Source organism: Corvus hawaiiensis, chromosome 1, assembly GCF_020740725.1.
Source record: "Corvus hawaiiensis isolate bCorHaw1 chromosome 1, bCorHaw1.pri.cur, whole genome shotgun sequence".
Classification (NCBI taxonomy): Eukaryota; Metazoa; Chordata; class Aves; order Passeriformes; family Corvidae; genus Corvus; species Corvus hawaiiensis.
Genome location: NC_063213.1, coordinates 58,602,762 through 58,615,202, shown reverse-complemented (window position 1 = coordinate 58,615,202; position 12,441 = coordinate 58,602,762).

Sequence of the window (12,441 nt, the reverse complement as noted above, 5' to 3'; positions counted from 1 at the left end):
TAAAAGAGAACTGATCTGGAGACTAACATCAGTTCAGGATGGACAATTTTAAAAAAATTATGGAGAATTATCACAATGTGAGTTCTTGTTGCTTGATTAAAAATAATTGAAGAAATTATTTGTGATTGAAGTAATCCCTTGGAACTTTCCACAATATATTTCTGCAATTCTTCTTGTGCTACTCCCTCCCTCCCTCTCTTCCCTTTCCTTATACTTAGGAAGGAAAGTAAAACATAAACTATGTGTAGGATGGAAAGGAACATGAAATGGGAGAAAAAGAAGAGTTAGCAATAGGTTCAACTGACTGTTGCATTTTCAGTAGGTGGGTTGAGTAACTTTACACTTTAACTCAACTATCATGCACTCTGAAGTGCTGCTTATCCTTAATTGGCTACAAAATAAGTAGCCACACATTTAACAATTTGGCAGTTGTACACAGTTGCAAAAACCAAAGATCTTTGGAAGGAATCCCAAAGATTATACAAAACAATTAGAGATAAAAGGTTAATGCAGCATAAAAGGGCTTTGTCAGCTGGCATATTCCATGTAAACAACGTACTCATCAACTCACCTTAACATATATACTGATTTTCCCAGTCCTTTCTAAGACACATCAGCTAAAATTTGACTGTGTGTGAGCCCTGGGAATTGCAAGGCAAGAAGTTGATGTGCCATTTTAAAAGTTTAATATGTAACTTCAGATCCTGCATAACATACTGAGCTTGTGCTCCAGTTCTGCAGAAGATTTACAGCATCACATAATATCTGATGCAACATTTGATTCCCTGTAAAGCTGAGATCATGAGCTTGTGATAAGTCCTGCAGTAACCAATTATTGTGCATCACTTTGCCATTGTAGATCACATGAAATAAAATGCTTTGGTTGTATTTCTAGGTCGTCACCTAGAAATATTGTACAGTCATCTTTCTAGAATTGTGGGATGTACCAAGGTTGTGAAGTTGATTGGGTCACTGCAGATTTAGCCCTGTATTTGTTTACAGGTCCTTCTCAAACAAATCTTGATTTTTCCATCTACAGCTGTTGCTTCTGACCATTTATTTACCAGGTAGTCTGAACAGAGTGTATCAGTTCATAAGCTTTTCATGACTGCTTGTTTCAGCTATTTTCTTTTTGCTAATCATAGGATCTATATGCTCACCTAAGTAACCTACAAAAATAGAAGAATTTTCTTTCTCCAATTAGAAAGTTTATTTACTGTACAGCGAGCTCCAGTAGATGATAAGGATTGAATAAAGGTCTTCAAATACAATAAAATTTATGAATGCTGTGATTTAAAACTGTAAAGATACAGAATGGTGAGCCTCATGGATTAAATTTTGATCCTCATTTAAATAATTCTATATTCCTTTGCCTGTGCCAGCTGGCTGTAGGAAATGGTCCATCCTGAGCAGTGTTAGCACTTTGTGTTCTACCTTTCTGACTTCATCCACAGTTCAAAATAAGCTCTTTATTTTAAATCAGTTTCAGTAGATTGCTACTTACCAAGCCTTAGGACTGACACATTATGCAAAATTTACTCTACTTTTATGTCTTTGCTTTTTCAGCCTTTGTATTGTATTTCACATAGAGGATTTCCTAGTTGCATAAAGACTCTCCTCAAATATACAGGTGACACTTTCATTGTCTTTTCCCTGGAATGTATGTGAAGCAGTGTTGCCTTTTCTGCAGCTTTGTGGCTTCCCTTCCTGTGTTTCCTTCTGCTTTTTTCTGCTGCATTCTTTCTTCGTTGCCTAATACCATCCTTTTCAAAGCTAGGCAGTTAAAGGAATGGTATTTCCAATAGCTGAAATCTATCGACAGGATCAAACTCATCACCCCAGAAAATCATATTGACTAACCTATGTGCTTAGGTGACAGGGGAGAGTAGGAATGATGGCTGCAGTCTTTCTCTCACACTGTTCCAGTCAGTTCAGACTCAGTGCCTGCTCTGTGCCCTAAGCAGTAGCAAGCTCATCTGTCTGTCTACAGCAGAAACACTCAGAACTCTGGATTGCTCTGTGTGGAGGAGGATTAAATCATGCTGCACAAGGACTAGAAGATGGTGATGAATTGTGTGTGATGTGTTGGTGTCTGACAGAAGCTGCTGTGGTTGCCAAAACAATTTGGCAATTGTTTTCTAATTAGACTTTGCTGTAGTGTTTTCCATCCATGAGCGAGCAATGTGTGGGTCTATTGTCACCAGCTGACTCTTGGTCTGTGTCACTCAGAGAAGTCCTCATACTTCCTTTCCTTTTGAAAAAGCCTTCTGCTAGGAAAGTCATGAGTATCTGAAAATACTGGCAAGCAGAGCCAGAAAGCTCCAGTGAGAAGGGGATGGGAGAAGAGTGCTGCTGAAGAGAGGGTGATGCTTGGCTTGGCTCAGCAGGACTCTGTGGACACAGGAGTGTGTGGATTTGGAGCTTCTGCACCAGGGATGGCTACAGAGAAACAGACCTCAAGAGAAAATATTCCTTGCTGGCACATGTATTTTCTTTATACACTTGGATTTTATTAAGTGATTTGCCACCTAAAGAGCAATGATTGCAAACAACATGTAGGGATTAGGGACCATATGTTCAGAGCACTGATCCACCACACAGTTAGTACAGCAGTCCTTCCCTAGGCAGGAAAAAAGAAGAATAAGGTATTTACAATCTGGAGTTGTAAAAACTGCTGGGAAGCTTATAGAATCTATGCTTTTGCTGTGAAGGTTAGGCAATTCCTGTTGTCTGGTGATTTCATAAGCACCAGATTAATAGTTCATTCTGCAGCCAAACTTCCCAAGAGAGAGCAAATTACAATAATAAAATCAGTGTTATAAGGGTAAGATGCTAATGCTATGTATTCATAGAATAATTAAGTTGGAAGGCGTCTCTGGAGGCTATCTAGTCCAAGTTCCTGCTTAAAGTTAGATCAGGCTGCTGGTGGATCTGTAGAACTGACTTTCAAATAGCTTCAAAGATGGAGATTTACTATGCTTTCCTTAATAACTGCAAGATTATATCTTTGTGTTCGATCATGAGAAAAATTCATTTTCTGCAAAAATTTGCCTATAAATCAGCTAATAAATATTAAGATTAGTAAATTTTGACCCAAACTCCATGTCTGAGTAACTATAAATGTGAAATAAATGAAACCAAGTTACTCAGAAAAGTGAATAACACACCACAGTTTGAACCATATGGAGGCTGAAGACTCTTTTGGTGCTACAAGTGTGACAGAGAATCCAAATCACAGAGCAGACCCAGAACAGGAAGGCAGACTCAGTTCTGAGGTTGAGACTGCAAATATTCAGCACATCCATCAAACCACTCCACCCCAGGCAGCGACATGTGAGAACTAAATCGTGTTCATTTGCTTTGGTGGGGTTTTCATGCACAGTCTGCTCAGAGGATAGTAGCAACAATATTACCTCATAAAATGTATCATAAGAATCACTGTCAATATTGCAGCAAAAGTTTAGAGACCTGCCAGCCTGAAAGGAAATGTGATATTTATTAATTTCAAGCTGGATAAGGATATAGTGCCAGCAGCTGAGATATTACTTCTGAAAGAAAATCCAGAAAGAGTAGAGGGTGAAGAGGTAAAATTCATGTTTGCTGAGGTGACCTAACCTCCATAAAGGAATATATGAACTAAATTTTCCAGTAAATAAGCTCAAGGAGATGCAATTTTTAATACTAACAGGAAATAAAAGGGCCATTATTAATTTAAGAATATACAAAATCCTTTCTTTCATTTGAGGGTGTGTTCACTGGAAAGGGATCTAAATAGCAGATGAGAATAATTTTAAAATATCTTTCTTGAATACAAAAACTCTCAACAGAACATGGAAGAATACACAGAAAATATTATACCTTTCTGATGTTTTTAGAGAGTTCACCTTAATGTTAAGACAGAAAAAGCTTGGTAAGTTGCTTTCTCTGGAAATCGTAGAGCCAGAGGGAGGGAAAAAAAAAATGGTGATGCTCTCATTGATCTCTGTATTAGCAATAGCTGAGCCTTCCACTTGAGATTAAACCTCAGTCTAAAAAAGGGAAAAAAAAAAATTAGGCTGCATATGCTCAGAGATTTATCCATGGAACAAAAAGCTTTTTTTTTTCCTTCTTCTACATTGAAGAACCGGGTGGCCTCTGACAGTTTCCATTAGAGCAATCAAATATATTTTAATGTACCATCACTATTTGTTTGTGGGAGCACATTTTCTGCAGACAGTGCTTTTTAGGTGTATATTACCCAAGATGTTCCACAAGAAGGTGTCAGAACTACAGACAGCAAACATTAAAATTCTGCTCCAAAATATATTGGAGAGTTGTATAAAAATAAAAAAGTGGAGAAATTCCAACAGGAGAAATGAAAATGTAATTAAACAATCAGGATATTCTTGCTGGAAGTCTGTGTTTATACTGAGACTTCTTGCAAGGTGGAGGAGGAGGAGGGATTTGGATCTGGCACTTCACATCAGTGGTGAACAAGCACCAACCTGCCTAGCATGAGGGAAGATTTACTCCTGTGTATTATTATTATTATTATTATTATTGTTATTATTTTTTAAGGAAGCCCAAGGTGGTTGATGCTTTCTGAGAGTCTGATGGGCTCATTTCCATTGGATCAGCAGGTGGAAGGGGTGGGAGAGGGAGCTGTGTGAGGGTAGTGTGGGGCACATGCTGGCAGCACGCCGTCAGCAAGGGGGCATAGACGCCTCCACAATTAGCTAAACATTCAAGCCAGAGACAAAAATTCGGATGAAGTACAACAGTCTTTTTTCTTCTGAATCAGAATGTGCCAAAATTTCCTCCAGATGGAAAATTAGATGGGCAGGGGGAGGTTAATTTGGGATAGGTTAGACAAGGAGTAAAATGTGTGCACTTCCTATCAGTATTGCAGGTTCACAGGAGGTTTTTCAGAGTGCTCAAACCTAATTTAAGCTCATGATGAAAAACTGCCACTTTTCTTATTTATATAGCAGGTTTGTCAGCTCCAGGATTTGAGCTATTGGGAAATTCCTCTCTCAGCCTACAAATTGTAACCATGAGCTGGGCTCACACTTGCTCACAAGCTTGAGGAAATGAGAGGAACAGAGGCTGAGAAGAACAAAGCTGCTGAAGCCATGAAAAGTGTCTTTGTCTTACTCAGTACAAGCAGCAGCTTTTCCCAGGCTGCTTGCTTTGGTGGGGCTGCCTCGTGTACAGCAGTTTAAAGCAACAAGCTTCAGTGCAGCTCAGCTGAATGATGAGTTGGATGTGTCTGGAGCTACATGCCCACATTGTGGGAGGTCAGCCTGCAGCTGGACAGTAAGTCTGGTGGGCTCTGGGGTGTTAGATGTCTCCTGTGTATCCATGGAGCAGCTCTGGGCAGCTGTGCAGCCTCTGCAGAAGAAGGACAGATCCCATTTTGTTTAGACTCTTCTAGTGATGGCAAGTATCTTGTAGAACAAGATATGAAAAGAAACGTGTAATTTTTATTAATCCTGCTGTTAACTTTACTGGAATGAGTCTTTTGGGGAGAGCACAACATGAGATAGGATTTGTTTATTGGGTATCCTTGAACTTCCCAGTGCAAGGCGAGAAACGTGGGATTTAGACATGAAACAGTGTCTAAAGTGTCCCCATGTTCTCTGGCAGTGTCAATGCCTGCCTGCCACAGTGATGTCTACTTCAGTTCTTTGTCAAGCCTGCCTTAAGTGAGTTCCAGTTTTAGAGGATATACATGTCAAAGTACTTTGGGGACACCAGACTGTGCAATCCTTTTGCAGAAGGCATGGAAAGCTGGTGCCTCTGACTGAAGGGGCTGTTTTCCTTGCTGTGGTGGTAATTTATCACCCTCCCTTGCTTCTTCAACTGCATTTAGTAATGAACATTTAGTTTGGCCACTGGGCAGGGTAGATTACAATCTCTAAGGATTCAAAGGATCAAACTTACATGATAGTTCGTTTAAATACTTAAATTGTTTAAATACATGGTGTAGGGGTAGTTGCTGTCCAGTTCTGTGAACTTCACTGTTTCATCATGAAAGAAACCTGAAGTTGCGGAACTTCCAGTCAGATCTTAAAAACAGGATAAACATTTATTTGTTTTTACAAAGCCTTAAAGAGGAAAAGCCATTTAACATAGAACATATCTCTTCATTTGTCATATGTTGTCATTCATAGAATGGCTTTTTTTATGTCTGCAACTTTAACCTGTCAATAAGTAAGTAAATAAAATAGAATAATAATATCCCTAATGAGTCATAATTAAGAACTTAACCATTTAAAAAAGGAATATTTATGTTCGAGGATTCAAGCAGACAAGAGTTAAAATCTGGGGCTTTCCACAAGGGAAATGCTGAAACTGAACACATTGAGTCCCCGTGGCATTGATTCACCTATTGTGTGGCAGTAATGGCTGAAGGGCCTCAATATCCTCTATATTTCTTTTTGATTGATTTTATGATAATGCAGCTGCATATTTGGTGTGCTGGCAACCTGGGGTGAAATAGTAAAGGAAAGCAGTAGAGGAAATTGTTATTTTACCCTGTGACTCCTTTGCAATGTTAAGTCCTTTAAAGCCTGTCTTCCTGGAAAAGAAAGGAAACTCACCTCGTTCCTCATGTTTTAATGAAGGATGCATACTGTTAGAAGCAAGAATTTCTCTGAATCCTTGCATGTTCAGTCAGTACTTAGAGAAAGGTAGAAATGACTGTCATTAACTCTTGCCCCTGGCTTTGTATTAATGTATTTTTAAAGCTGTAAAATTTTTGCTTCTGGTAGATGGTTTGAGAAGGAACAGGTAAATCAAGTTTAAAACAAGTCCTTGCTCTGAGTGAGGGAACCTGTAAGACTGTTGAATTGTTGATTACTAATGGGACTTAGAGAGAAACAATAGAAAACAGGGAAAAAATGTGTCAAAAATTACTGGTATTGCAGCTGTCTATCTTATTCCTGACTACCATAGCAGCTGGCATGCATTTATAAAATAACTCAGTGGTCTGCTGTCAAATACTGTTCCATCTTGCTCACCAGTGGTAATTTTTTATGATATTAAGAAACAATAACCTTGTTATTCAAACACTTATCTATCTAGCTCAGTATTTTGCCTCCAGTAACAGAAAGTACCAGATGTGCTACAGAAATACAAAGTTTCCAGTTATTTAATATTCTGATTAAACAGAGAGTTTCTTTTTTGTCTCCTTGAGTGAGAAGCAGTTTTGTACCTTGAAGGAAGAAAGAGGAGACATATCCCAGCAAAGCTCTTGGCATTAGGATATCTCTGGGTATTTTCCTTATCAGTACAGATGCATAATCATTTGGGAGATCTAGGAAAGATGTTGACATGGAGGAATATTGTGAAATAAATTGGCTACAGGCTGTTTGTGCTTTGCCTGGGGAGAGTGTTCCTCATCTGCCTTTCAGTATTAGGAAATGCCCTTTTCTCTTGCATTAGGAGAAAGGACAACAGAAACACGAGGAATCATCTTAGATGTTGTGTAGGAGAAAAAAAATGCATGGTAATCAGTGGAAAACATCAGAATTGCTTATAATCAACACCGAAGCCCTGCTGCTGTAAACCCCAGGCTCAAGCCTATGCTCATGTGCATTTTTGTGAAGCATCCTGATATTCCAGGGGAAAACAAAGAGGTTTTGTGAGGGTGGAAAGCAGAAGGCACAGATGTGCCAATGGTGACAACACATAAGGCATGTTGGCTGAATGATTTGTATGCTGGGTCTAGCATGGTCCTGGCCTTTCTAATCTTCCCTTAGTTTTCTTTTGCACAAATGCTGACTTTTACAGAGCAATTCTGAGAAAGACAAAGAACTGTGTTGAACAAGACAGCATGTGGCAAGCATGTCATCACTGAAACCCTGGAGGAATATAATAATTCAGGCCGTAAATCAGGCCAATGACTTTTAGGACTACACTAATGCTTTTTGCTTGGATCTGAATACCAATGTGCCTGAATTTGGTTTCTTCTATGTTCTATTCACAATCACCACTACAAAATGGCCTTTAAGAAACTTTAAGAAACTATTTTTGGCTATTGTTCACGTTCAGAACCTGACTATGAATTACAACCAGACACTGGATGGGTGGAATACTCCAGTACATTCCAGTATTCACGTGAGAAGCAGGACTTAAATCCAGTGAGAAGTGAGTCAAAACAGACCTAGTGGTGCAGTTAGCCTGCCTGGTCTCAGGTCATTACTGTTCTCCATAGCGCTGTTACGAGACAGAACTTTTTCTCCAGATGTACAACAGCAACACAGTTCCACCCCAAAAACTTCTCTGTAGTGGGCAGATTGTCACTCTCAGGTCCTTTGTGTGAGTGGCACATTGATGCTGCATTCCTGTGGTTCAGCTGGGCAGCTTCCACAGCCTCCCCTGTCCCAAACCTCCAAATCACTTTGTGTACACCACACAACTGACCCAGCTTCTGGCATTACTGTGGGAGGACAGCAAAGAGATGTGTAACAATGAAACAGAATGACAAAGAGATTTGCCTCACAAAATGGTGAGGGGAATACAGCAGAAAGAGCCAGGGCAGCAATTATTATTTCCATACAGCATTGCTTTAAGGATAATTTCCTCCTTAACAAAAACAGTATGAGCTCTTTGGATGCATGCAAGAGGCTGCTAAGAGCTTGCAGTGGCCCTGAACCTTGCAGTTGAGGGTGGGTGGGATTGAAAACAACCAAAAATTTCAAATTTAATAGCTCTGGTGCCCATGAGCTGAATATGGGCGAAAAAGGAAAACTTTGAACAAAATTATCTGATTCCAAAAGCATGCAGCATATGTTAATTATGGGAGAAAAAGAAAGGGGCATAAAACAGCCATCAGTGAGAACTTGGACAGTCTCTAGCATCTGAAAAGAAGACTGTAACAGAAATGGTGCCAGAACTATAAGTCAGAGCCTCAAAGCAAATATTTTTGTCTGAAATTACATATTACCAACATCCAAAAATTGCTAATTATCTTCTCTCTCTCAATCTGCTACTAGTCTGGCTGTGCAGATAAACCCACTATTTACCCGCATCTCCAACAAGATTTTCTGTGAGCTATCTTGGGTGTGTGGTTTTCTCATGGGCACCATGGGGAGCTAAGTAGCTGAGGCAACATGTCAAATGCTACTTGAAACTTTTTCAGACCTTATTAAATGCATGTTGAGACTGAGGTAGGGCATCCAGATCACCATGCTGCCCTGGAGAGGTAATCCATGCCTTCTCTCACAGAAGACCCTACAGGCCTCAGTAAGTCTGTAATCTTCTGTGTGCTGTCAGAAATCCCTGTCATGCTTTATGTTGTGAAGAAAAGAGGAGAAAACAGTTGAAGACCAGCATTTCTTGCTCAAGTCATGTTATCCCTCTGTTGTCAGTCCAGAAGGAGCAATTCATCAAAATCAGCCTGGAGGAAATTTGGGAGTTTTTCTGTGCATCTGTTGCTGCCTCAGGTTGGAAGAACATCAGGTCCACATGGCAAGGATGGAGCAGATGTTTACTGTTTCAGTGCTGCCTTGAAAGAGTAGTTCTGATCATATACAGCACATCCTGAGAGATGTGTGCGTGCACTTGAAAACAGTGGGATTAACAGAGGGAGCACTGATGGAGCAAAGCTGAGTCCAGGAGGCTTTGGGGCACAGCATCATTTTCCGGGCTGCAGTGGCCACCAGATGTAAACATGAGAAATACAATTGGTCCTTACTTGTTTAGTTGGGATCCAGCCATGCTAGCAGATGTCACAGACACACACACACAGAGACACACACACACATCCAAATGAATCTGGTAGCAGGTCCAGCCCTATGGTGTCCCCCATCTCTCAGGCCCAGGATTGCCCAATAGCTGGCTCAGACCTATGGTCCCTCCGTTAGTCAGCTCTCAGACTTCTGGATTTTCATGGACTGGAGAGCACTCTCACCCAGGGTAATATTCCAGAATGGAGTGTAACAATGACAGATTGCAGCGGTCAGGCACAGGACTTGGTGCCATTTATTTGCCCTCCTCTTCTCTCCTTTTTTCCTTTATTGGTCCTCCCCTATCTACACTGATGCCCTTCCCCTAAATATTTCATTGCAAGTTTATCATATTCCCACAATTTCTTCAAATATCCCATAGTAGGTTTGCTTATGGCCTTAACACCCCTGGTAATCTTGCTTCTCCCTCCTTATCAGTTAAAGAGTTTTGGTGGAATTTGTCAAAGCTTTGTTCCATCAATGTCCTGTCAATAATCAGTGTGAGGGCTCTGGTCTTTGGTATAAGTATCAATTTTCACCTGCTCTTTTTGGATTCTCTGACTGGGTTTTTAATGTATTCCTTCTCTTCCTGTCTCTTGTCCCAGTCTTTTATGCTCAACAGCCCCTGAACCCAATATCCTCACAAAGTAAACAGCCTCTCAGTCCTCACAAGAATATCTTGCAGTCTTCTCTAACAGATGTTCAGAGTATCTTGTGAAGCTGGAGTGGGACAGGAAATGGCTGTGCTTAATTTTGCTCTTGTGTGAATTTTTGACTAAAAATATATATTGTCTCTGTAGCAGCCAAACAACTTTCAATATCAAGAAAATATCAAGTTAATGGAGGGAAAGAAAACTAAACATAAGCTTTGTATTAAGGCTCATTAAATTACAAATCATGAAACGCCTTGAAATAGGATTAAAATGCGAGTTCTCTAGTCTATTTTTAAGCTGTTCTACTATTATGGGTTTTTTAATATGTAAAAGTTAAATTAGTCATTTATAAAATCATCTAAATGCACCTTTTTCACCTTCTGTTCTCAGATTTGGCAGTGAAAAATTGTTCTGATTGTGGTTTCTTGAAGTGTAATTACTTTGTCAAAAGGAAATATAATTAGAACTGATATTTGAAATGCACTATAATTGTACTTAAGCCATTTGATAATTTGCTCACGTACTGGATGTTTTATTAATTTAACAACAGCTAACAATACTGAAGTTGGAGAATCATCCAACAGTTTCTCTTTCCCATTTAAAAGAAAACAGAATTTGCTTTAGCCTTCCATCTACTTCCAAAGAGAAGCTGTGGACACCCACTTTCTGTGAGCAGCTTCATTTACTTCACAATGAATTGTTCACAGTAGTACTCCTGTTGATAGCCTGACTGGATCAGGTTCTGTTTGAATGACTTGAACTTCTTATTTGAGCACTCTAAGACTTTAAAAAAGTGTAATATGAAGAACCAGGTGGGGGCTGGGAGCTGAGTCTTAGTGCCAGGTTTGTCACACAAGCAAATTCACGCTCTTCAGCTTTACCTTCCTGTAACATGAGGTTGTGAGATGCTTACCAGCTTCTCTGCATGGTGACAAGAACTCAGCAGATGGTAGCTTGAAAGCTGAAAATAGCTATTCTTATATTAGTTATTTTCTCTATTTGGAATGGACTCTTGGTAATGCAAAATAAGGAATTCCCATGACTCATCTCTAACATGTCAAAATACTCCAAGCAGCACTTGCCTTTCCTTGCTAATAATGGGCAACATCTATCATTCATCACTGGCTCATACAGACTCATGAGACCTTCCTCACTTGGTGAGGAGCTGCCTTCTCCCATGAAGTCAGTGATGTGTCCTTTGCAGTGACAGCAGCCTTGGGACAAGGAGGTGGTAGGCACTACCCTGCACCTGCAACCATGGCAGTGGACATGGAGTGTCCTGATCTGGGAAATTCAGACCTTTGCATCTTCTAATGCCTGCACTGTAACCAGAGACACGTCATATATAAGGAATGACAGTGTCACACCCCAGATGGATTGAAGTAAGGTCTTGGTGGTGGGGACTATGCACAGGGAGCACCAGGACATTTGGTACTGCTCACTGCTGCCCTGGGCAATTCCCGTGGCGATGGAGTACCATACGTAGTACCCATTTCTGGATCCAAGCTGACTCTATTCAGAATCAGAAATCACATATTCACCTCAGCAGCAGAAGCAACAGAAGGCCTGCAGTACACAGACAGCTGCTGCATTAGCAGTCATGAGCAGAACCAGAAGAAGCTCTGGGAGGGAATTGAGCAGAAGCTCAGCAAGCAGTGGTGATGGGTGGTGGGGATGGGTGATCTGTTTCTGGTCTCCCAGTAAGAGTGGACATGGCACAATGAGAGGCTGACATCCACACCTCTGCAGTGTTTTGTAAGGGTGGTGTTCAGTGTAGCACGGAGTGAACCTCGGATGCTATTTTTTGTAAAAGTATTGAGAGAAGAGGCCTTCATGAGGGAGCTTGCAGCAAAGATGGATATTTGTGGGTGTAGGTGTGTCACCAAAAGAAAGGGACAAGCAGACAGCACTGTCTCATGCTCAGAACTAGTACCAGTTAGTCTTCCCATCCTGAGGTGTTTTCTCTAAGAGAAACAAAATACATATTCACTCAACTTTTCTAGAAGCTCTCTTGAAAACTCCTCTAGAGGGTATGTAATTCAGTGGAAGAAGCTGTCTCATGTGGAACTCATTATCCA